This window comes from Myiozetetes cayanensis, unplaced genomic scaffold (genome assembly GCF_022539395.1).
Source record: "Myiozetetes cayanensis isolate MyiCay16 unplaced genomic scaffold, myiCay2020 scf1, whole genome shotgun sequence".
Lineage (NCBI taxonomy): Eukaryota > Metazoa > Chordata > Aves > Passeriformes > Tyrannidae > Myiozetetes > Myiozetetes cayanensis.
The window spans coordinates 63,860,854-63,885,058 of record NW_026086604.1 but is presented as its reverse complement, the minus strand read 5'-3'; the positions used below and the strand labels follow the sequence as shown (position 1 = coordinate 63,885,058).

General features: G+C 40.1%; 1 protein-coding gene across 22 annotated transcripts in view; it reads left to right on the top strand.

Moving 5' to 3' along the window:
- LOC126645767 (poly(rC)-binding protein 3-like) overlaps positions 1–24,205 on the top strand; it is a 504,091-nt gene that overhangs the window by 343,355 nt on the left and 136,531 nt on the right. The window contains exon 1 of one of the 22 annotated variants that reach the window (XM_050326624.1): positions 11,031–11,166. The exons of 20 other annotated variants lie outside the window; for them this stretch is intronic. The gene's annotated coding sequence lies outside the window, so the exon portion shown is untranslated. Of the gene's footprint in view, positions 1–11,030; positions 11,167–11,338; positions 11,500–24,205 lie in introns of those variants that run through there. One more of the 22 variants, XM_050326614.1, reaches the window with a different exon arrangement.

The following is a 24,205-nucleotide window of genomic DNA, read 5'->3' as shown; positions in this document are numbered from 1 at the left end:
CTGGAAGTGTTTAAGGACAGCTCTGAGCAACCTGGTCTACTGAAAGATGACCCTGCCCAAAGCAGGGGAGTTGGAACTAGGCAATTATTAAGGTCCCTTCCAAGCCAGGCCATTCTATGATTCCATGAAGTTAAAGTCGTTTGTTTGTTTGTTTGTTTGTTTCTGAATTGCTTTCTCTCTCTTTAGTGCCTCTTCAGGAAAGATACTCAAAACATGAAGGGAATGCTCATAAAAATCAAATCATGGGGAAATAAAAACACAGAGAAAATATTTGCAAAAATGAATAGAGAAAGGGAGGGTTGGTGTGAATATCCCTATATGGATAAGAGAGAAGGAGTAGAACAAAGAAAGAACGGGTGGGGAAAACTTACACAGACAAATGAAAAAGTGATCATACCAAAATAATCACCTCTGAAATACTGAAGATTTCAGTGCATCTTGCTTTAGAGTTGAGTTGACTCCTAGAAATATTCTGAAATTATGAAATAGTGTATTTTCTAAAAATTATACCCAGATATAGACAGAGGTGTATATGCATATATATATATATGCATGTCTGTGTGCATGTCCTGCCTCAAAAGTGAGGAAGACTGAGATAGCAAAGCTTCCACATGCTTTGATGGGATTTGAATAGCAAGCAGATCCCCCAGACTAGAGGCAGATTTCATCCTTGAGCAGCTGCCCAGATTTCATCAGCAGATTCCAGATAGCAGGCTCCACCTCCTGTAAAGACTCAGGTGTATACAGATGTGATTCCTGGGTATATCCTGGCAGTGGCCAAGCACTGCACACTGAAGGAGCAAAGTATGGTACCAGATCACATCAGTGCCTTTGGAGGATTCAGTCCTGCAAGCTTTTGCATTATGAGCCACTCCAGAAGAGTTGCTGATTTCTCCCTGAGCTTGCTGCTCTGCACAAAAATGTTGGGTTCTGTTTAGAGTGGTAACAAGGTAAGGCTTTCCAGCAATGTATTGCCAACCTCAACATTTCTCCAGATTTGCAAGGAGAAGATATCTTACCTCTTCAAACCGAGCAATTATCAGACTTTTTAAAATGCACTTAACGCCATTGAAAGGGAAGTAAATACAAACATTATTGTCACTATACATATAAATAACATATCTATTCTCACTCTAGGAGTTCTACTCAATTCTGAATTCTTTCTTGAAAGGCCAAGCTGCAGTTGCAGTTGTAAGCATCATTTTTTAACTAGGCTTAACAATGCCTAGTAATTTATTTTTCTGAGGGCAAATTATTAAAATCAAGGTAAATTACAGCACTGGTTGGTTCTGATTTGCACTTCTTGAGAATCCACTGCAGAGGACAAGGGAATAAGCAGATGGAAGCCACCAACACCTGGGCTATGATCAGCCCATAAACCACGTTTTGTGCATGCAACAGCTTTGATTTATTTTCTTTTTGCAGTTGGGTCCAAGATGTAAAATTTCACCTGTAAAGCCTGCCGGGGTTTGAGCTGTAGCAACTCTAAGGCTTCTGCAAGATTAGCAACTTTTTACACTGAGCACTGCAGAAATGCTTATTTCAGGCAGATACCATCCCTACCCTGAAGCTCTCATTACCTCTGATGTGTTTTACTAAAGGTCTACATGTATTCTGAATAAAAGTTCTCTGATCAGTCACTCTTCTTAATGTCAAAGAATGCTTGCTGGTGTGAGGCTCTTCTTCACCTCTGTGAAGGGAGAAAATTCCTTCAGGAGGTGAAGCAAGATGGTTCACAGACAGCAAAGCAAAGGCTCAGAGTAATAAGAAAGGAGATACAAAGATGTGAATAAGTTTGGGAATACTTACCTGTGTTCAGTCTAGAGAACCTGTCAATATAAGAGAAATAAGAATAATGCAACAGTGGAGAAAAGAAGTACTGAGAGAAACCTCATCACAGTTATTTGACACAGAAAAGTGACTGAAGCAGGAAGAATACTATACCAGGAGACACAACGCAGTACAAAGCAAAACAAGGTGACAGAAGTTAAAAAAGAAAGTGAAAAGACAAATGCTCAAGAGACAAATTTAATTTTTTTGGAAAAAAAAGCTTAGCGGAAAATGTACACGTAAAATGGCACATAGATAAACCATTTTTCTCCCATAGTGCTGTAATGCCCCAGAATCTAAATGGGCTGTACTAGTAGCAGCTCTGTGAGGTAGGATAAGGTTATTATTTTATGTTCTTGGAGCTAAGGTGCTGAAAGACAAAGTGAATCTCAAGAGGTCACAGTGAAAGTCTGCAGGTGGAGGAGGGGGTCTGAATTTGGTGAGCATCACTGTAGTATTTCTCCCTCCGTAAAGTTTAATGTTAAAAAAACTATGGAATGAAGTGTGATATGGAGTTGGATATAAAAAGTCATCATGGTACAGTGAGGTATGATTTTATGTTGAACAAACTTATTGTTTTAGATTTTTCTTCCTGTTGTTGCTACACTAGTGGTCAACAATAGTGTAATCTGTCAGAAATGCTGTAGCAAATAGGCTTTAATAATTCCAGTTTGAAACACTAATATTTACTGACATTTGAGTGTTATCTACCAATATTGATGCAACACATGTTCTGATAGTCCTGTAATAAGAACAACTGCCAATATACATTTCAAAGCTGTTCCTGATTTTAAATCTATAATTTACTCTAAAGCTCTTCAGTAGTTTCCTGATCAAACTTGTCAAGCTCCTCCCTAACACACTGATAACTCTTATGTTGCACCAGCATATTGAAATATCACACGGTAGCCTTTTACGTTAACAATTTCCCTGCAATCAAGCCCTTCCATAAGGAACTTGAAGAGCACAATACTGAACAGCATGATCATTAGAGATGAACTATTTGGTTTTTTGACAATTATTTTTTACTGATGACCCTTGAGATGGAATTAAGACTGACACAAGGTGGATTTTGTATGCACAGGGTCAAGGTCCCTGACTGTCAGAAGCATTATGACACCAGTGAATGTGGCTTTTGCTGAATCTTCTGACAGTGCAGAAGAAGCCAAGTTAAATTGATTCCTCAGCTTCCAACATCAAACTAGGCTGGCTGTGAGCACAGGCAAAGCAGAAATTGTCTAAGGTAGCAGGCGCCTGGAAACACAAAGTGCACATCCCCTAACATCTGCACCCCCTAATTTTGTCCTTATTAGGACAGGGAAAAACAGGTTGTCTGAAACTGATGCTGTCCCTAAAGCAGGGGTGGAAACTATTGGTAGAATGCCCAGTGCCAGCAGCTGTGATAGCTGACTAGCATCAGTCCCTGGAGGCAGCCAGATTAGCAGCATGGATCCTCTAGATCTCTCCATTGCAATTCCCCACTTTTCTGTGGAAGGCAGGGGTGGCCCTGTCCCATCTGTTATTTTAGGAGGACTGCCTGTCAGTTGTGTATGAGCTGTCAAATAGTCTTGTGCTGGTTCTAGAATAAAAGGTATGCAAAGTGTTTACAGTCTTAAATGAGGAATAATCATGGTATTACTTATATTTAGAAATTCGGGAGTGTCCTTGGTCTCAATGTTATATGTACCATGTTACCCATTTCAAAATGCAGATGACATTATCAGTGTTTTATTCTCCACTCCTGGCTTTGTCAATTTCTCCTTTTTCAACCCCAGCTTCTTTGTGAAATGAATTGTTTAATGATAAAAACAGTTTTATTCAGAATGGATGGATGGATAGTCCATCCACTGTGAGCATTTGAGATTTGAACCACATAGGTGGTTCAGTTTTGACTTTTCAACTTCCTTGTGTTTTGGAGATTTTTGGTTTGGTAATTTCTACACCTTCTACCACTGTAATTTCCAGACATTATCAATTCAGTAGCCAAATCAGAGACTGGAAGTGGAACTTCTGAAGTCTCTTCCACAACTGTCTGACTGATTTTTGTGCCCTGGAGCTTTGTTCCTTCAGGTTGGCAAACCTCAGACTTTAAGAAACGGAACTCAACTATTCCTTTAGATTTGCAAATTGTTCTCTTGATCCATCCTGTGCTTGTGCTATTCCCTCATGTTTTTCAAAGTGGCAGAATTTTTGAACGTAACTGCTTCCCTGGTTTTACAAATCAAGATAGCATTTTATTTAATTAATTAATTGTTTTCTACAATTGTTCATAAGTGTCACAATGGACATATCACATATTATACCTCTTCTTTTTGTCATCTGTATTAGGTCAAGAGCTGTATTGTGAGTGCTCATGAGGACCAGATTTTCCAATCCTAATTTCATATTCCCTATGGCTGCTTCCTCTTTGGTATACCACTGTACTAGGAGATTTCTGTGAGTTTTGCTCAGGCTTGGTCTAGGACTGCACTCTAGCAAGTTCACAGGCTTCCTTTCTCTTCCTATTTCTGACATAATTCTGGGGTTTTTTCTCAGATGCAACTTATTTTTCCAAGAGTAAGCAAGCTCTGACGTTTGTATGCAAATATCCTTGCCCTTCTCAGTGAAAACCCTTTGGGCATTGTGGCTGGATGCTTACTTTAGCTTTTGGGTTGGACAGTGGCTCCTGTTAATTTCAGTTGTCATTATTGTCAAGGAGCTTGACTAGTCTTTATATCAGTCCTCAGTGAAGATTGGACGGTTGTTTCCAGTCTTTGATAAAATATTAGGAAAATGCAAGAGGGCACTCAGAAAAAAAAAATTGCTTCTTTGAGAAGAAGAAAAGGTGGGAAACTTTAAATTATTTTTAGCTATGTGATTAGTAGTGTATAAATGTTATTTAGACTTTACACAAAACCCACAGTGTCAGCAACTCGTCTTACACCCACTGGTAAACTTAGTCACTCTTTTGTAAACCTTCACAAGCAAACTTCCCAAGGGCAGTTCTGATAAACTGGCACACTCCCCATGCCAGTGAAAAATTACCTGCTGCCTTCCCTGTAACAACCAAACACAGAGTTGGAGCCTGAAAACCCAATGCTCACCCAGAACTGTGGAATGTTGCTTTGCCAGCTGCTTTATGCAGGAGAAGAATTAGTTCATGCCTGTTACAGATCATCCTTTCCCTGCTAGTAAAGTCATCCCAAGCCAGTGACCCTTTGAAAATAGGAGGGAAATACTTGCCATCTCTAGGCTTCTATGACGCTGTTGGAGGAGACATTCATTTTGCAAAACAATCTGTGCACCCTTCTTTGATTTCTGCTCATAACCTGCTGGTTTCACTGTGTTTCATCTTGTCTCTCCACTGCACCAGACTGGCTGGGTGGTGAAACACTGCAAAGTTATGTTAAGCAAGATTTAAGGGCGGACATCCAAGTGCAATATTGAGAGCAAAAGGGTATAAATAAAACAATGACAAAGTCACTGCCAGCCTATACTTAACCATGGCTCCTCTTTCAAGTATCCTGTGAGGGATTTCTTTTACACTGCTCTGCAATGAGAGCAGAAGATTGTGGATTTGTAGTCAGACTTCTTCCTAGGTGGTGAGTTCACTTCTGCATGGCTTCCATTGCTAAATGCCTGCATGCCTTTGGGGCTGTGCTTTTGGATGCACATGCAAATACTGATCACGTCCTGTCTTGAGAGGGACACCACAGATACTTAAATGGTTATTTCCATGTGAGCCTGGCAGTGATTGTTAGCGAAATCCTGCCAATTTTGCCTCCTGAGGCCAGAAGTGTGGTGCACCAAGAGTGTATTCTCCCTTTGTCCTCTGGCAGTCTGCTGACTAGCCTCCCCTGCTCATAGGATCCTTTTCATCTCATCATGCTCCACTGAGGTAATTTATACAGTCATAATATCTCTATTATGAAATATCAGTTGTGCATGTGTTCAGCAAGGTTCGTGATCACTGGTACCTCAGTGACATTCTCCAGACATCACACTTTAATGACACAGATATCAGATGCCGTAAAATTCATATGGTAAGTGTTAATGCAACCTGTACCTAATGTTTCAGATACTGTGTCTTTTTTGAAGATCAGCTCCTCTCTGTTTTGCTGTGTGTCTAGGTACAAAGTGCATTTTCTTCTGATCTAACTACACTGGAATTCCAGGCAAAGGATGTCACTTTTATAGAGCTATACCATAATTCCATTTAAAAAAAAAAAAAAAATCCTGTTTTTATCTTATCTTGGATGTACAGTGCTCCTGGTTTCTTGTAGATACAGTCTCCCTTGATACAGAAACCCAGACACTGATTTTCAAGATAGAGTTCATTTTGGTCTTTATTGAGGCAATAGACTTTGGTTTTGGCTGCCTTCAGAGAACAGAATTTCAGTCAAGCAGAGCTGATGTTGTAATCTTGGATGATGATGACATTTGTGATTGTCCAGTGAGCCTTCCAAGGGATCAGCCTACATCTCTGGGTTTGGACACAATTATTATCATTCTGACAAAATTACTGGTGGTGTGGAAGGAGAACACAGCTATAGCTGGGATGGATTTAGATATTTCCCAGCCATAAGATGTTTTATTGTTTGCCTCATGTTCTGCTTTTTTAACATTTTCAAAGTCAGTGGAGTAAAAGGTCTGATTTTTTTTCAGAATGGTGTATGGGGTCAGCTGTGCAGAGGTATTTATCACTTCACAGTATTTTTAGGAAAAGAGGCAAATTTGTTGATTTTTAAAATTATGCTAAAAGAGACATCATATTGAGATTTTAATTTTGGAAAACAACTGGCTATGAATAAAAGACTTCTCTTAACTTCGTTAATTCATTTTTTAAAATAGCCCAGTGTTTTTCTTCTTCTTTTTTTTTTTTTTTGTGTTCCTTGAAATGATACTTGTCTGTCTTCATCCCTACAGTATAGCCATAAACTCACCAAAATTATGCAATTAATTGAATTATGTGATTCAAATGCCATACACGTGGGGTTTTATCCCTGTTCTCCCTCCCACTAATGAGGGAAAGAATTCTATGTTTATGGGATTACACCATGAGGCTCATGAGTTTTACGTGAAGCTCAAATAATTGGCATTGACAGTCTTATCAAACAAGAATAAAATTGGGATGGTACAGTAAATGCAACATAGAAAAATGGGACAGAAGGCAAAAAATGAGGAGCAGTGTTTTTCCACCACTAGTGGTTTTGTACTTGGTGGCCATAAAAGCATCTTTTTTAGATGTATTGCTTGGTGTGGTGGACTGACCAAAGCAGGAGAGAGCAAGGATAAACAGCGCTCTCAGGTTTTCCAGCTACAGATACTTGCTGATGAATGGAGCTCCTAATCACTTAATAGAGCTTAATGCTTTATGCCTCACTTAGTACAGCTGTTGCAATCGTTGGTTTATTCACATCTAACGAATTTCATTGTGCTTTCATTTTTTTTGAGAATTAGATTTTTAGCATTTATCTATTTAAAAGCTAGTTCCTGTAACTCTTGGTTTGGAGTCACTTGAACACGGGCTACTCTTTCTTCAAAGGTTAGACCTTATTCCAAATATTGGAGAACTTTTTGATATTTTTTTCTCTCCATTTGTTTTTTGTGGTTTTTTTTTTTAAACTGGTGCGTGGTGCTACTGTATTTGCAGAGCTTGATCCAGAAGAATCGAACCACATGCTTAAGGAGAAGAATGGCATGTGGTTCATGAACCCCATAATTAGTTCCCCTTCCTAGCTCTAAGCAGTAATTAAATCTGTCACTTCTGCTCTGCTGATTCATTTATTTAGCTATTTAATTGCTCAGCTCAATACGTCTTTATCTCTGGAACTGCAACATTTTATTCAGGCAAAGGAATAGCATAAGCCATTATTATTTTTTGTCCAACGGCAGGGACATGTGAAAGAAAAGAACACTAATACTAGATGATTTGGTGGTGTTGTCAGTTTTGACTTATCAAACAAAACAGTATTTAAGGGAAAACTTCAACTAGTGCTTGAGGATAGCTTTTCATATACAGGCTTGCTTCTCCAGAAAATTATGTCAAATTCAAGGACCCTATGTATGTGATCCAGGTTTCCATTTCCATAATAAGTTACCTTAAAGCACTTCCAGGTAACACATATTTTTCTATAAAACGAGCAGTCTTAGCCTGATCTACTGCTGGAATACTTTACAAACAGTTTAAAATTGCAAATATACACTAAATTGTTTACTAACTAAACAGTATATTTTCTTTATACATTTTATTTTTGGGACATTGCTCGTGGAGATTTCTATCACCTGTCTCTCAGATTTATCATCAAATACAGCATTTTGATCTGTAAAGCAAACGGTATTTGGAATACTTTCAAGCTTGCAAAGACAGCCCTTCTGAATGCCTCTCTATGAGGCATATTTCCATACATGCAGTTTTCTTCATGTTACATCCTTAAGCGAGGTTGCAAGATTCCTCCACCATTTCTCTCCATAGGTTGGAAAAGCTGGTGTAGGAAAGCAGCACGCAACACAATGACAAGCAGATCAAGACAGATCAACTCAGACAGGGCCTTTTGGCAAATGAGAAAATATTTTTTATTTTTATAACCCTTTTTTTTTGCCCTCTCTGAACTCTGCAATGATAGCTGATCCAGGAAATGAAAGATACAAAACTCACCCAAAATTCAGAGACAAGGATATTTTTCTGACACTTCTGGCATCAGTGGCTCAGTTCCACCAATTTATTCATCTGCCTTGCTGGCTAGATTTTTGTACTATACACACAGTCTTGCACTTCACTCCATTAGTGACTTATTTTTGCTGTCTTGTTATTCAGTTACAACTATGCAGCTATTTAAGTCATAGCTCATGTTTTTCCCAGGTAAGCTCATTATTCTAAAAATCTTTTTACTGCTTACCTGGAGGGGTTTTTGTTGTTAAGGATTATGTCAGGGTTTTTATTCCTCCAGTGAGGGTTCTGTCCACTCCTTTGCAATGCAAAACATGTCTGTACTACTGCTGTGGACACTCAGCCTGGCCCTGCTTGAAGTAAAAGTAGGACCCTGTGTAAAGATCAGTTGATGGAACTGGCAGGGTTTATTAGCCCTATTGCATGCAATACCTTGGAAATTCAGCTGGATGGGCTGCCATACCTCTGAATACTGTGCTGGGCTACATGGACATGCACCTCTCCCCCTACCACCTCACACTGTCATCAGGAAGGCCTTTGTCAACCCATGGGCTGGCAGCTTTGGCCTGACAATGCTCACTCTGTGTTGTTCATGTTGGTGTTCATGTTACTGTTTTGCATCTGTGCAGTCGGGGCTACTCAAAGCTCTTTGTTGAAATAAAGAATATTTCTGTCCCTGCTAAATCTAGGAAGTCTAGATATCTTGCAGGCAGTTTTCTTCTTGCAAGCCTGTGCATGCAAGTTTTGATTTAGTTTTGCATGAGCTTCACTTAAATATTCTCTCTTTTAAATGTGTTTCTTCAAATTATCTTCTAAAAGTACACTTTTTGTTATGTTGAGCACATGCTTAAATTCAGGGAATTAGTAAAGCCACAAAACCCCTCTGTGGACATCCTTTGAGGATAAGGGTGCTTTGAGGATAAGTCTGTATGTGAATGAGTTTCATCTGAGAAAGTAGTGTTTGCTGCACCAGGACAAACAAGTATAATCAAAGGAGGGCATAGGAATGAAATGAAAAAATAACATTTATTTGTAGTAGAAATTTATCCCTGAGTTGGTGGAAATGCAACAGTGGGGATACAGGGTTAATTTCAGACAGCTTTTATCTGTTCTAAAAGAGCATGAGGTTAGGCAATAGGATTAACTACTTTTGCACAGATTTGTACATAAACATTGAGGCACGAGACTTGGAGGGACATCAGCTGAGTGCCCGCCCTTTGCAATGATTACATTCTTGAATGTCTGGGGAGGGAATTAGGTGACGGTGACTACTGGCTTCCCCTCAGACGAACCTAGTTGTTGTCATCCTGCCATCAACACCCTGGAAATCACTATCTCAAAGGCACTTCAGAGTTTGCAAGTAGCCGTATGGGCCCAAAACCACTCCCTCTCCCACTCTGCCCTCCCTACGCTGGAGCCAAGTGGCATCCAGCTACTGGAACGGTGCAAACTTAAGGGGTGTGGAGTGGTGCAGAAGGTCAGGGTCTGGGCACTGCTGGTGGAGGCACTCTGCTTGATCAAGTGTGTTTTGCTTCGCTTTGTTTGTTTGTTGTTTGTTGTGGAGGTTTATTTGTTTGGTGGTTTTGGTTTTGTTTTGTTAGTTTTCAGCTCTTAACTCATTGCAGTTAGAATCCTCCGGCTGGAGTTTCTCCTTACTCACAACGTGGCCTATGTTAGTGTAAAATGTGTCTAAAACAAATTAGATTAAATCCCTCAGTTTTGAAACAAATGCTCCCCAGTCTGTACTGTATTCAATGTGTTGATTTACTTATTGGTGTATTGGAAAATTGGTGTTTTTTTTTAATTTAGAGAAGTCATAGCTGCTTCCATTTGTGTGATGCACCATATCTGTGTGGTTGGTAACTACCTCTACCCAGCCCTGGTCAGTCTGCTTGGTTATATAAGGTGCACAGGGCTTGAGTACCTATAAATATTAGCAAGCAGCTGTCACAAAGGGATTGTGAGCGAGCTGCTCAGGACCTCGAAAACACAATAGCTTGGCACCCAGAAATACAGAACTTTGATAACATATTACAAGGTTATGTATTGGGGAGTGAGGGTAGGGAAGTGGTGACTGCTTTTAATCTTTGTCTCTTTAAAAAAAAAAAATAATAATTTTTTCTTCCTTTGTACTTTTGGTATACATCGGATCTTTACAATTTTTATCACATTAGGATATGACATTCCTGGCCTTGACAGTGCTTTTGTTTGTGTATTTATAGCAGCTTCTGGTCATTGTTGAGCAAAGGCGATTGCCCTGCCCTCTGGCCCTTTCTTAAGCAGATTTTGGGCAGAAGCTCCTCTCATGTGGCACTAATTGAAGTGACTGGCGGAGGGGGTGTTGTGAGCACGCTCGGGCTGCTCTGCCAGGGGCTAAGCCAGGGGAGGAAGAGAGGAAAAACGGGAAGAAGGAAGGAAAGGGGGGAAAAAAAAAAAAAGGAGGGGAAAGGGGGGGGGGAGGGAAAAAGGAAAAGGAAGGAAAAAAAAAAAAAGCCGGGCTTTGCTTCAGTTGTGTCAGAGCGGAGGGCTGCCGGCCATCTGTCCGCGCAGGGCGGCACGGAGGGAGCCGGCTGGTGCAGCCCCGCGCAGGGCGGCAGGGCGGGAGCGGCGCACCCTCGGCAGGCGGGAGCGGCGTGTGCGGGCTCCGGGGCTGCTGCGGCGGCTCTTGTGCGGGTCCCGCTCCGCAGGTGGGTGTGCGGGCCCCGGGCGCGGCAGGGCGGCGGGCGCTGCCCGCGGGGGTGGGCGCTGGGCTGCTTTGCGGCGAGGCTGCGGGGGCCGCGCTGCCGCCCCGCCGCGGGGGTGCCTGAGGAGGGGCCGCGCGTGGCCGCTGTGCCGGCCCGGGACGGGCGGCAGCGGCGGCGGGCAAAGTCGGGGAAACTCGCTGCGAAAGGTCGGGAACCAACAAGTTGCTGTGGAAGTGCTCCGTGCGGGGATGGGGCTGGCTCATCGGCCGCGCGGGTGAGCCGCGCGGAGAGAGATCCATCAGGGACTGTCAGTCGGGAAGTGTGGGCTTCCCTCGGGTGAGTAACCCCGCCTGAGCCGCAGCTCCGGCGCTTAGAGGCGATAATATCATCCGGAGCCTGCCCGGTGTGTGTCCTCGTGTCCCGGGCTAATGGTTTGCTGCAAGTTTAACGTGAAATGGGGAGAGGCCAAGGAAACCGCAGGGGTTGCGGAGGGGATTAGGAAGGCAGAGGCTAATAAGTTTCAGACGTGCTGTAAACCCGCATCACTGTCAAAACCAACCAAGATGGAATATTGTCCCGTATTTTGGCGTTGGCATTGGAAGTTATCACCTTTCATTTAGCTGTAAAGTTTCTGGAGGCTTTTTTGTTGTTGTTTTTAAGTTGCTGTGTAAACAGACTGAGTAAACAACTGTGTCGTCGCTTTGTTAGTTGTGCATTGGGGGAAAAGTGAACTTCAAAAGTGTTTCTTAAAGAAAAGTTAGAAAATTTATGGTAGCTTTGAGTTAACAGTAATGATAAGAGGAGTGTAGACATCATACCTCATTACTATGGCTATTAATATTACTATTTTTAAAGATGCAACAGATTTTGTTACTATGCACCTAAAACTACGTTTTAATGCCTATTATGCATCTGCTAGACTGTCCTTTTAGTGGATATGGTTATATTTTAGTGTACAACTTGAACTTGTGTTCCTGATAACCCTATTAGTGCTATTGGGAAAATAGTTTTCAAGTTATCACACCTAAACGCATAGTTATTACCTAAACACATTTTAGCAGCTCATGCATATATTTTAGGCAGCAAAATGCAGTCATAACTGGAAATTCTGTTGCGTGTCTATTGTCAAATGTTGAGAAAACCCCACAAACCTCTTGGAATTGTGCATACCAACCAGTCCCCCTGTAGGTCTTGTTTATTCTGTATGGTTCTAGATGTAGAACAGTAGTGAAAAATGGAGTCAAGCAGCTGATAATCCATTTGTCCATTGCATATCCCTACAAAGATTCCTGGTACAAAGTTCATGAACTATCACTGAGAATGGTTGAAAGCAAAGTCCAGGAACTGGCCATACTAAAATCCGTCAAGACTTTTGGAAAATAAAATAAACTGAAAAGCTGAGGCTTGCTTCCTCATAAACCTCTTAAGAAATTGTCATCTATCTAGTATGCGACTCATAGGAAAAACTTGATCAATCAGGTGATTATTGCTCCAGTGATTATTGCTCCATACTGTCTTGATCTATAATCAGGTGAACAAAAATATTTTTACTTTCCTTACAATCTGAAATAGCTGGTTTCTTACGAAAGACCTTGCCCACTTTCTTTCTGTCTCATTTGTGTCCTTGCTGCAAAAACAAGTCCTCAAGAATATAAATATTTGTTTTACTGGTTATGTTCCATATCATTCTTATTTTCCAATTTATGCTGGTTTGAATATTTCCATAATATTGAAGTCAGTTGCCATTACTTCCTTCAAAGACCCTATTTCAACACATTTGTAGAGTGTGTGCAGGACGATAACGTGTAGCGCCATGGATATATTAATTTTATTCTTACATGGCTCAATATATGTTACTTCAGAGAAGCTAGAAACATGATGAACACTCCATTAGTGGTATTGGTAAGAAATACATTACTGCAAGTGCACAGTCAGTAAGAAAGCGCTTTTATTTGAAAGCGTTCTCATAACAGAGAGTGTACTAATAATCATAACCTGTGCTGCGTATCTTCAGTGCTAGATTACATTTGCTTTTAGGTTCTTTGTAAATACAGTTTTTACTCGGCATTGCTGTATTTCTAACAGATGCCCAGGCTCCTGTTCCTTTTCAGCCTTTGCAGCCTCTGAATGCTGCAGGAATTTGCTGGGCAAAGGACTGGGTGTACGTGTGGTAGGCATTTTAGGATGCAGCCCTTCTTCTTAGGAGCCAGCCTTGGTATTGTAAGGCATTGAGGTCTGATAATAATGTGAAGTGAAATGTGGTATTAAAAATATAAGTCAAATCCAGAGACTGCTGTGTTGGTTGGGTACCCAAGAGCAAGCTGGAATAGCCATCTCTGACAGATTACTGAAAATACGGTGAGTGACTTTTGCAAGCTGTGAGGGGAAGCGCTCAGTTTTCTGCATGTGAAGCCGCTTGCTGCGGAGCCATCGCAGGGCAAGAGGCTGTCCTGGACAAAGGGTGAGGGTTTGCACCCCTCAAGGTGCTCTGTGCTGGGGGAAGAAGGACAGGACACAGTGGAGCACAGCGGACTTGGCCCTCCTGCTTAGGACGGCTGGGAGCCTTGGTTGAAGCATACTGGCAGGGACAACTGCTAAGGGAGCCTTGCAGTAGGGCAGGGGTGTTTCCCTGTGGTGGAAAGTTGTGGAGCAGCTTGGAAAGCTAATGGGGGATGTGACTGTAGTCACAGGTGTGTGTGGCAGAAGTGTAAAAGAGGTATTTGTGGGAGGGAAGGGTTTTGGAGTGTCAGATGCTGTGGCAAAACACATGGTGGTCATGGCATGATGTTTTGAGGGAAGAAGAGAGGTCAGAGATCTGGTGGGGCAAGGAGAAAAGGCAGGCTGGTGGCCCCAGGAGCAGCCAGGAGCCAAAGCTTTTAATGCTACCACAGCGAGATTTTGCAGCTGGACAGATAACGCAGTTTGGGTGCTTTGAGAAGAGAGTCAAGAGCTGGGAAGTGACCGTGGAGGTTCCTGCTTGTCCTCATGGACCAAGGAGGAAGCATTGGGCAACTGAGCTGAGGAGAGAGTAGGTGCAGCCGGAGGGCTGGCAGTAAGGGAGCAGGGGAAGAGTGAATCGTCTTTAGCCTTTTCTGCGGCATACGTGAAATTGGGAGGACATGCTTAATGTTTGAAACACAGCGTAAGGTTAGTAACCCAGAATGAATCTGTTCACTGAATCTGTTTACTCTCCTCGTTAGTCTTTCCCAAAGATTTTCAGTTAGTGGGGTCTGCATCTTCTGACATTTATAAAAGCGTCATGATTGGAGATTGTACACTGCACAGAAATTTAGTTTCATGGACTTTGCCAGATCATTTTGCTTTAAAACAGACCTAGTTGCACTTTTAATAACAGATGCACTTTGTTGTGTTCACTTGCTAAGCAACAGACTCCCTGTGCTGCCTGTGAAGCACAAAAGCAAGGGAGGCTTTGACACACCAAGTAAAGCTTACGTAAAGTTTGTGTGCAGCAGCAGAAAGAGTGAGTGATGAATGCTCTGACTTGTGTTCCTTACATTAAAATAGTTTAAGGTTGGGTATTTTTCTCTGCTGGCTGCCATCAGCAATAGAAGTATCAACAGGAGAAAAATGGGTCGCTTGGGTTTTAGCATTAAGCAGCAAATCCAGGGCCAATAGGATTTAGCTAGGATGTTAAGGTTTATTCAGTGCATTTAGTTAATGAAGTTGGGGGGAGGAAGAGGAAAAAGTCGGTGTCTGGGCTTGGGGGAGGGGATGAAATAGCCTGCTGCCACCGGGTGCATCCTGCAGTGACTCCTCCTGATTGATAGATGCTTCACAAGACAAAAAAAGACCTGAGTGAAGGAGGTTTTAATTAAAAAACGCCAGCTCTTTTGGATTAAAATCAAGCAGAAAGTCTTTGTAACAGATATCCACCTGTTTTTAAGGGTGTATGTTTTTGCCGTTAAGGGTTTAGTGTCCATCGGCTAGGGGAAGGGAAGAGGAAGATGTTAATATGTCCAAGCATCTATAAAGTGGTTATAGAGCCACAAAGATACTCAGCAAGCACAGTTGTATGTTAAAATTCATCAGGCAGGCACAGAAATCAAGTTCAGGCTAACAAACTCCCATTTGAGCACTATGGCAGATTTCCAGCAGACAGCCCCATCGTCCCCTACGCACACGGGTGGCCCTTTGCTGTGCTCACTCGTATTCTGAAGCCTTTGTGTCCCCTGCCAAAGGCTGTCATCTTGTGTACACACATGCTGTTCAGCATCTTGACTTGCTTTCTGAGCCCTGCTTTCTTCAGCACAGAGACACGAAAAACAATTAGTATAGAAAGTCATTGTCATTTAAAATAAAAAGGGCTATGATCTATACTTTGAAAAAAAAAATAATTTACAAACCAGTGTGAATTGATCTTTTCTTCCAAGAGAGTTAGTGGGTTTATTTTTTTGTCTTGGTTCGGCTTTTTTTAATTCTGGTCCTCTATGGACCAAACTCCTACTCGGATCAGACCCTGTTTTTTCCAAAACTGTTATGGTCATTTAGAGTCTGGTGAACTTTCTGGTTCCACCCACCCCCTCAGAGGTCTGGGCTTGGCGCAGTATCTAAACACTGCTGGGAGTCGTTGAGCAGCAATTACTACTGTCAAGACTCAGCCCAGTGACCTCAGCAGACTTTCCTCCTATGAAGGATGTGGGCATTGATGGCAGGATTTGACTGTAAGAGTATGGAATAAATAAGCAGTAGGCTTATAAAGTGAGTAAAAGAGTAAATGTGCCTGTTGTTCTTGGCATAATCTAATTGCTCAGACAGCCTCTAGCTTGATATAAGTGTGCGAGGAGGACGGTGTAGTATTTATTAGTATTTATTGCAGTGACACCTGAAAAGTTCTGCAAAACGGTCCACAGAAGATCTTGAATGTGTGATTTTTCAGGTTGGTTTCATTTTGACCTTACAAATATTTTAAGATAAATATTTTCAAATACTTTAAAAAAAAAAGCAATGAAAATGCTTGGTAAAACACTGCACTTTTCTGCCTTCTTTTGTACTGTTTTATTTCTGTTACATTCAAGGGACATTTCCTGAAAAACTTTTGGCCCTGCTTACAGAGTAGTTTAAGGACATGTCTGTAATAAGAAACAAAGAATAATTTAACTAGAATTAAAAATAAAATTAAAACACACACACACACAAAAACCCCACAAACAACAAACCAGCAAAAGCACTGTGATACTTACAGCAGGGCTTTATGAATGTTCAGCCAAGTTTTAGGAAATGGGATGATTGTGTCAGAACAGCAGTCCCAGGCACAGGAGCAAGAGTCTGGGCAGCTGCACATAGAGCATGTAGAGCTCTATGAGAAGACTTCGGTCATCTTTTATATACAAATAGATATGTCTTTGTTGGTGAGCAAATACAGATATTATTGCTGACCTTAGGATTTCATGAAATGAAATCTGAACAGTCTGGTTGTCTCGGTGGCAAGTAGGGAAGCAGAATACCATCCCAGATGCAGAGCATGCTATGGAAAACTGAAGAGGGATACGTCTCTCAAAAATAAAGAATACTTTTGGATGTATCTACATGGTAATGAAATACTTGGTGCAGTGTCCCCACCATCTAGTCCTGTATTTATGATGCTCTATTACCTTTACCTCTGATGGGCTCGTATTTTCTCATCAGTGGGCAGTAAAGCAGCTATTCAGTGTTTGAGACTAAATGACTAGAAAGACAGAATCTGAAATTTCAAGACCATAAAATTACTTTTCTGTGATTTCATTCAATTAACAAAACTGTGTGCATACCTCATTAGCATGATTCTGGCTGTGTGCCAGCATCTGGCCAGAAGAGCTAATGGAAAATTTGCTGGCTGTATTGTAACATTAAACATGCTATAGAACAACAGCAGAGATTTTAAATGAAAAGACTGTGAAACATTAGAGGCTGATGCAACCTTTGTAAATGCTGTAAATTCATTCAATAATTACCGTATTACCTCAATAATTACTATATAGTACTAGATTAAAATACTGACAGTCCCTGAGCTACGTGGATCTGGTGGAGATTCACTTGCATATGATCAAAGTGATTAAAAAGACTTTATTGTAAATGTATGTTATACCTGTGAAAGTAAATAAAAATAAAATATTTTGCTTCTGCAAATAGGAAGATATGAAATCTACTGTTGTTCCGATGGATAACTTTATAGTTTCCATTCGCAGCGATGAGAATCAGGTTTGGAGTTGCAGCTCCTTTTAATTCAGGGATGTTTAAATCAGTGGATTTTGTTCAAGTAGTAGGGAACACCAAAAGTTAAACCGTTAGATTTCTCCATGAAGAGCAAGGGCTCTGGGCAGACACAGAGAGAGAGAGAGAGAGAGAGACTTTGTTTCCTGCTTTCTTTCTCCTTCCCCTGTCAGCATTCACACTGTTCAAGTACAGATGCCTGGCAGGTAACGAAGAGCATTGCATGATGCTTACTGTGGAGGGTAGAGGAAGCTGAATAAAAATTATAAGAGCTATCAAAACTTGTTTGCAACAAAGTTTAATGTACTTCAGGGTTTGTAATGTCAGATAACTTAGATTCTCAGAATCTGACCCTGTGTTTTAAAATACTTTTAATTTGAAATGCTTAAATTTTGGAAACCTCTCTTGTCTGTGCAGGGATGATGCATTTATGATGAAAGATTGCAACATGAGCCATTGTGGTGGAGCCTCCTGAAGCTGTATTTTCCTGTTGACTAACTAGAGCAGCTCCCCAAACAGCCTCTAATCCTGACAGAAATGCATATGCACTTGGGGGTGTCTGCTGTGACCGTCAGGTGTTGGGTGTGACTCCTTCCCACACTTCCAACCAGCATTGCTGTTGGCCTCCTGTTTGCTTATGGGAAGTGTAATTGCCAGAATACCTCTAGAAGCTTCAGTACCAATTCGTCTGTTGTCATATCCTATCATAACTTAGTATGTGACATCATGGTATTCAGCCTCTTATTGGCAGGTGTTTGTGAGTAATTTCACCCCATCTTAAAAAAAGCGTGCTTTTAGAAGACACTGATCTTCAGCTATGATATTGTAACTTCAGGGATACCTGTTTCTGTTCTTGGCAGTGGAGCAGAATGCATTAGCTTAAACATTAGAAATGCAAATTCCTACTTTTTGTAGCTGTTAAGACTGTCACGACTGTGTGTAAGGGTGGCTCACCTGTTACTCTCCATGTTGCGGTTGGGTAGGATCACATCCATGACCAGGTATTTAGTGCCAGCTGATGAGTGATATTCCTCAGCGGTACTTCCTAGGTAGTGGGTGAAACAATCTCTGTGCAGTTGTGTGAATGTACTTTATTGTGCTTGGATGATGCTTTTTGGTTTCTCAGAAACGTCCTTCCTACTCTCTTGGTTTCCAGTTTTAATGAAAGATAAAAGGCATAATTATGGCTGTTTGAGTGACTTATTTTGATATTTCCATATTTTCTGTTACTAGCCTTTTTCTGACAAAGATAGCCTTAACTCTTATTTGTGTACTTTGTTGTTTGACTGGGCAGTTGTATGAACACTTGTGCTGGATTACATCTATATTTATAGCCAGTTTTGTTGGTAGTTACTTCTTGACCCTAGACTTGCTAGGAGGAGTTTGCTGACACACAGTTTGGACTTTGGGCTTTGCCTTGTCATCGCTGGGTTTCGTTTTAGGGTATTCTGCTCGCTGGGACCTATTCACTTCTAATCCTGTTCATTGTCTGAAAAGAAATCTTCCAGCACTGTGACCTTTTCTTGCCTGTTGTACCTCCTGTTAAGAAACAGCCCTGATCTTTCTTTGAGTGGGTGTATGCAGTTACTGTGGTGTTGGCAATAAAATGCAAGCCAGGCTTTACAAAAAAAAAGAGTACAGAAACTATCCTTTTTACTGTGCTTTTATTACACTGGATTTTGCACATATGGATGTGCTTTTAGTGGGCTCAGGTGTAAAGGGCCCACCAATATATATCTAAACCTTTCTAAAGCAACTTGAATTCCCTCAGGAGAAATGCATTAAAGTTCCTATGAAAATGGAGTTTTCTTTTATCTTGTGACCTTTCTGATTTCCCATCACTAGACAGGAATGACCCAGTCTCCAATGAATATTATCATTATTATTATTAATCAATAAAGTTAAAAGCAGCAGGTCATATATATAATGGTAAATAAATAATAACAAAGTAGCCAGAAATAGGGTTACCTATGGCTACTAATAAAATGGCACCTTCCTTTTAGCTCTGTATGCCTCCGAGATCATACTTAAAAATGCATCAAGATGTGATCCTCTCAGTGAGAATATGGCTGAGTTGACAGATAAAGAATTGTGTTTCTAAATAATAGCTTTAAAATATACAGGACAAGCTTAAAGGATTGCAAATACACCTAAAATTGGTTTCATTTCTATTTCCTATGCTGCCAATGCAATTCAGAGTTTTCAGGTACATATATTTTACATGGGGGGATTATCTTATGTGTAGTTTATTAGATTCTGCACAATCCTTTATTGGCTATGTTGATTTCAAAGGTACTAGTTCTTACTTGAAACACTTCACTGGGAACTTAACCACAACTTTAAATGATGACTGGCAAGTTTAGAAAGAAAATTGTCAAGTTTATAGTACCTTAAATTTCTTGCATGCCTCTGCTTCTAGAATGCCAGCAAATCAGGCAAAATTTGTGTGCACGCTTTTGCAAATTTAATAGGAATATGATAAATTAATATGTATTGTTATCACTGCTTTTTGAGAAAAGTCTGAGAAACCAGTTTGTTTCTTGTAATAGTCACAGAAACGTCTCAGATGAAGTAGTTTTGCGTTGGTACTTTTATTTTCATGATAGCAATTGCAATTTTAAGGGGATGGGTATATCCGCAGAATAAAGCCACTTTGGCCCTGCATATATGTTTAAAGCTAAGGGCAAAGTCTTCTTTAAAAATCCCATCAGCACAGATTCAGTCTAGTGATGTGTTTGGCTCAGCATATCTTCTGCTGCAAACCTTATTTCAAGAGATTATTAGTCAAAATTTGAAAACTGTGCAGACATCTCTTGCAGAAAGCTGATAATCTGTCTGATGATCCTCAGCACCCTGGGGAAAGCTAAAGGAAAGGGTGTGTACTTGCATGCTTTTCATTGAGAACATTTATTAGGGTAGATGGCAAATGGGTAGGCTATAGTAATAAACAAAATTGGGGTTTTAGCTTGTTGTGAGGCAAGCTTGCATGTCTGCAGCTTTGGATAACTGCAGCCTGTAACAGTCTCTTGCTTCTATACTTTTCATACAAGAAAAGGACTTATTGAAATGTATTTGTTCAAGTAAATGTTGTGGGTTTTTTAAATGATATGTCATCAGCAAAGTATGGAGAACATCTATATTAATTTTAACCTAATATTATTCAGTTAATTATTCGGTCAAAGTCAGTATACTGTTTTGTGCAAGCATTGAGCATCTAATCTACAGACCTATCTGTGATTTGTATATATGCATAGTGACTTTGTGACAGAAATATTATTAGACATAAATGTCTTATGTTTATTGTCAATCTGAAGTCTTGTTGATCCTCATTCTTAGCTGATGATGATCTTATATTTGTAACCGTAGTTGTATTTTAATAGTTTACCTCCTTAATTTTTGCAAATTGAAATAGCTATTTCTATGTATTCCACTCATGTGCTGCCTTAATTCTTTGGGACAGACGGTGAAGGTTGTCCTGAATTTTAACATATGTACAAAAGACCAAATGTGATAAAGTCTGAGCTGGAGATAGCCTTATCCACTTGTAACATCCAAGGAAGGTGTTGAGGAGGAGGAGATGTCCATAAAACCCCAGACAGAATTTCTCCTCAATTATTCTGTTGGAACAGTAGGATGACAACAGGTTTCTCTTTAATCCCTGAGGATTTCTAGGATCCTCTGTCCTCCTACATCTCATCTTTGTGGCAACACAATAGTGTTACCACACACTTCGGTTGACTTCAGCTGCAAGATAGCACCTCACTGTGAAAGTGATGTGTGATACTGCTCCAGCTCATATCTGAATAAGATATGAGCTTTTCCCCAAGTAACAAGTGATAGCACAAGAGGGAACAGCTTCAGTGGTGCCGGGGGAGGTTTGGATTGGATATTAGAAAAAAATTATTCACTAAAAGAGCCATTGGGCACGGGAACAGGCTACCCAGAAAAGTGGTTGAGTCACCACCCTTGGAGGTCTTTAAAAGACATGTAGATGTGGTACTGAGGGACATGGTTTAGTGGGGGACTTGTCAGTGCTGGGTTAACCGTTGAAGTCGATGATTTAAGGGTCTTATCCAACCTAAATGATTCTATATTTCTGTTGTCCCTGGAAATTGTGTTTTCACAGGCTCTGTCTTCTTTCTCCATCCATTTCTCCTAACTTTTCCTCTCGTCCTCAGAAGTTTTAAACCTGTCTTTCTCCTTCTGTTGGGGTAGAAGAAGAAAGCATAGGGTTTGCAAATATACCTTGTCTCAATCATGGGACCAGTGCAAAGTGAGCGTGGTATTTCTGTGACACTAGAAATACAGAGTGAAAGCCTTTGCACTATGTTTGGACAGAAATAGCTTACCTTGGTATGTGGATTTTTTTTCCACATCCCTAAGAGGAGATAATATTTTTATTGACATAGGAAGGGTCTCGTGGTTACTATGGGAAGACTACACCAAAGTACCTACTGATTGTGTCCACCACCACTTAGTTTCAGTAGGAATGGATTTTCCAAAATTTGTGCATTTTCATTTCAGCCACTTGGAACATTCAGCAGTGAAATAACTAAAAGATATTGTAGGCAAGCTTTTTTTTCCCCCTATTCAAATTAGCCTTCTGGATCTCGTATTAATCATAAGGCCAGCCTCTTATTGTCTGTTTGTAAATCTCTGCTGCTCTGTTGAATGTATTTGCCAAGTCAAGCTTCATGTTTTTTCAGTTTTTGAGGTATATCTCTACTTATTCCAATTCATGTGAGAAGGTGTGGCTTTACATTGACATTATTTGAAAATTTGCAAGTTGAATTAATTGGGAGCAAGTCTTCTATTGCTGTTTGAGACACATCCTGGGCACTTGCTGTATGTCCATCTTTACCTGTTATGATGAGTCATTTACCATGTTAATGCCATTTTTCTTTGCTGTGATTGGTATTAATGACTTGCCTTCCATAAGTTGCAGGAGAAAATAAAAATACTTCTTTTGGACAGCCCTGTTTTCTAAGTTTAAAATTATTCTCAATTTTGATGTCTCTTTTGAATTCATCTCTACTGTTCGGCATCCAGACAGCAGAACAAACCTGAGTGTATTCGGTGGGCAGATGACCATAGGGTTGGGCTGTGTCCTGTAAGGCCCAAGACTTGCCTGTTTTACTTGGAGCTGCCACATGTGTGAAATTACTCCATCTTGATTAAAATGCAGTCAGATGTGTGCTGCTGTGGGGTGTTAAGTTTTGCAAATGTCTGACCTACATTCTTCTGTTCAGTTTTTCTTTCTTTAGCTAAAGGAAGTTGCTTCTCATCTTACCCTCTACCAGGACTCTCAGTAATTCTCTTCTTTCATCTATATTGTTACCTGTAAGTTATTTATAGACTATGATCATATCCTGCTCAATCCTCTTTTCTGGATTATGTAACTCTAACTTCCTTAGTCTGTCTTCATATTCAGCATCTTATCCTCCAATTCCTGTATCATTTAAGTTAGCCTTCTTTGTATATATGCCTACTCATTTTATATATATTTTTTTTTCAATATGTTAAGAACTGCATGCGATATTCTATTTGTGGTCATGTCATGGCTTTGTACTGTGGAATTATTACCTCCTTGGATTTATACAAGATACATGCACATCAGAGATCAGCAGTTACTCCTTCTGCAAACAGATCAAACTTGCAAAATAATCTTCGGTCTCCAACCAATTTTTGACGCTACTTTCTGATGGCATCACGCTCTGCCCTTTTAGACAACAGTTGATGCTGCTTATATTCCAAGCTAAAGGAAGAATAAGTTTACTTATTATGAGTAAATATTGTCCTGTTTTCTACATCAGCACATTTCAAGTATTTGTGTATTACTATCCTCTTTTGTAGACAAAGGCAAGTCAAATGGGAAGATGCAAAATATTTCCCTGAAACTATATAAAGTTAATGCTTAAGGACTTAAAAAAATAATAACTCATCCATATTTACTTGATATGTATTTGAGTTTTGGTTAATTTTCATGTGTATTTGTCATTTTTGATTTCAAGACAGCAACAAAGTAATAGTTCTAAAATAGAAAGAAACAAACTGTGCATGTAAGACTAGCTGCTGACCATGCCAGGAGTCTCAGAAAACCAACTTCAGGTTTTGTATTTAGGAGGTCTCTGAATTTTTAGAAGCTTGATTGGTTTTGTTTTCACTTCACTCTCAAGTTCATCAAACCTCTGAACTATCTGATTTATCGTTCTTGAATTCAAGATGTTTTCAATTTGTGTGATCCTACAATTAATTACATTCATAAATAAAATTTGGTAGAAATATGTGGATCTATTAATGACATCTGTAGTAACTTTTATAATAGAAAAATCTTTATTTTACTTTCCTGTACTTTTCTTGTAATGTGCTTTTTTAAGTCAGTAGTCTTTTTCTGCTAAATTTATCCCACTTGCCTAATTCTTTCTCTACTGCTGTTTCTCCTCCCCTGAATAACATTTAGCACCCTTTACTTCTTTCCAGAGTTGCTTATCTGTGAAAAAGCTCACACTGTACTGATATCTTGTATTATTCTTGCCTGAGTGAATGGTAGAATTTCAGAACTAGTTTGTTGCTTGATTATCAAATTCATCTGCTCATTCAGATGTAAACACTTAAAACATTTTGTGCTGATTGTATCACCATTGGTGGTTTCTTATTCTTCACATCCATATTTATCATTGTCATAAGTGGCCACATTTCTTATTTGCTTCCTTGCTAGTCTATGCCAGAGATTAATTTGTTTCATCATCTTCAGTTGGAAAAAAATTAAGTGTTGCCGTAATATCGTACGAAATATTTTGATGCATGGTTCTGAATGACACTTTGTCATAAT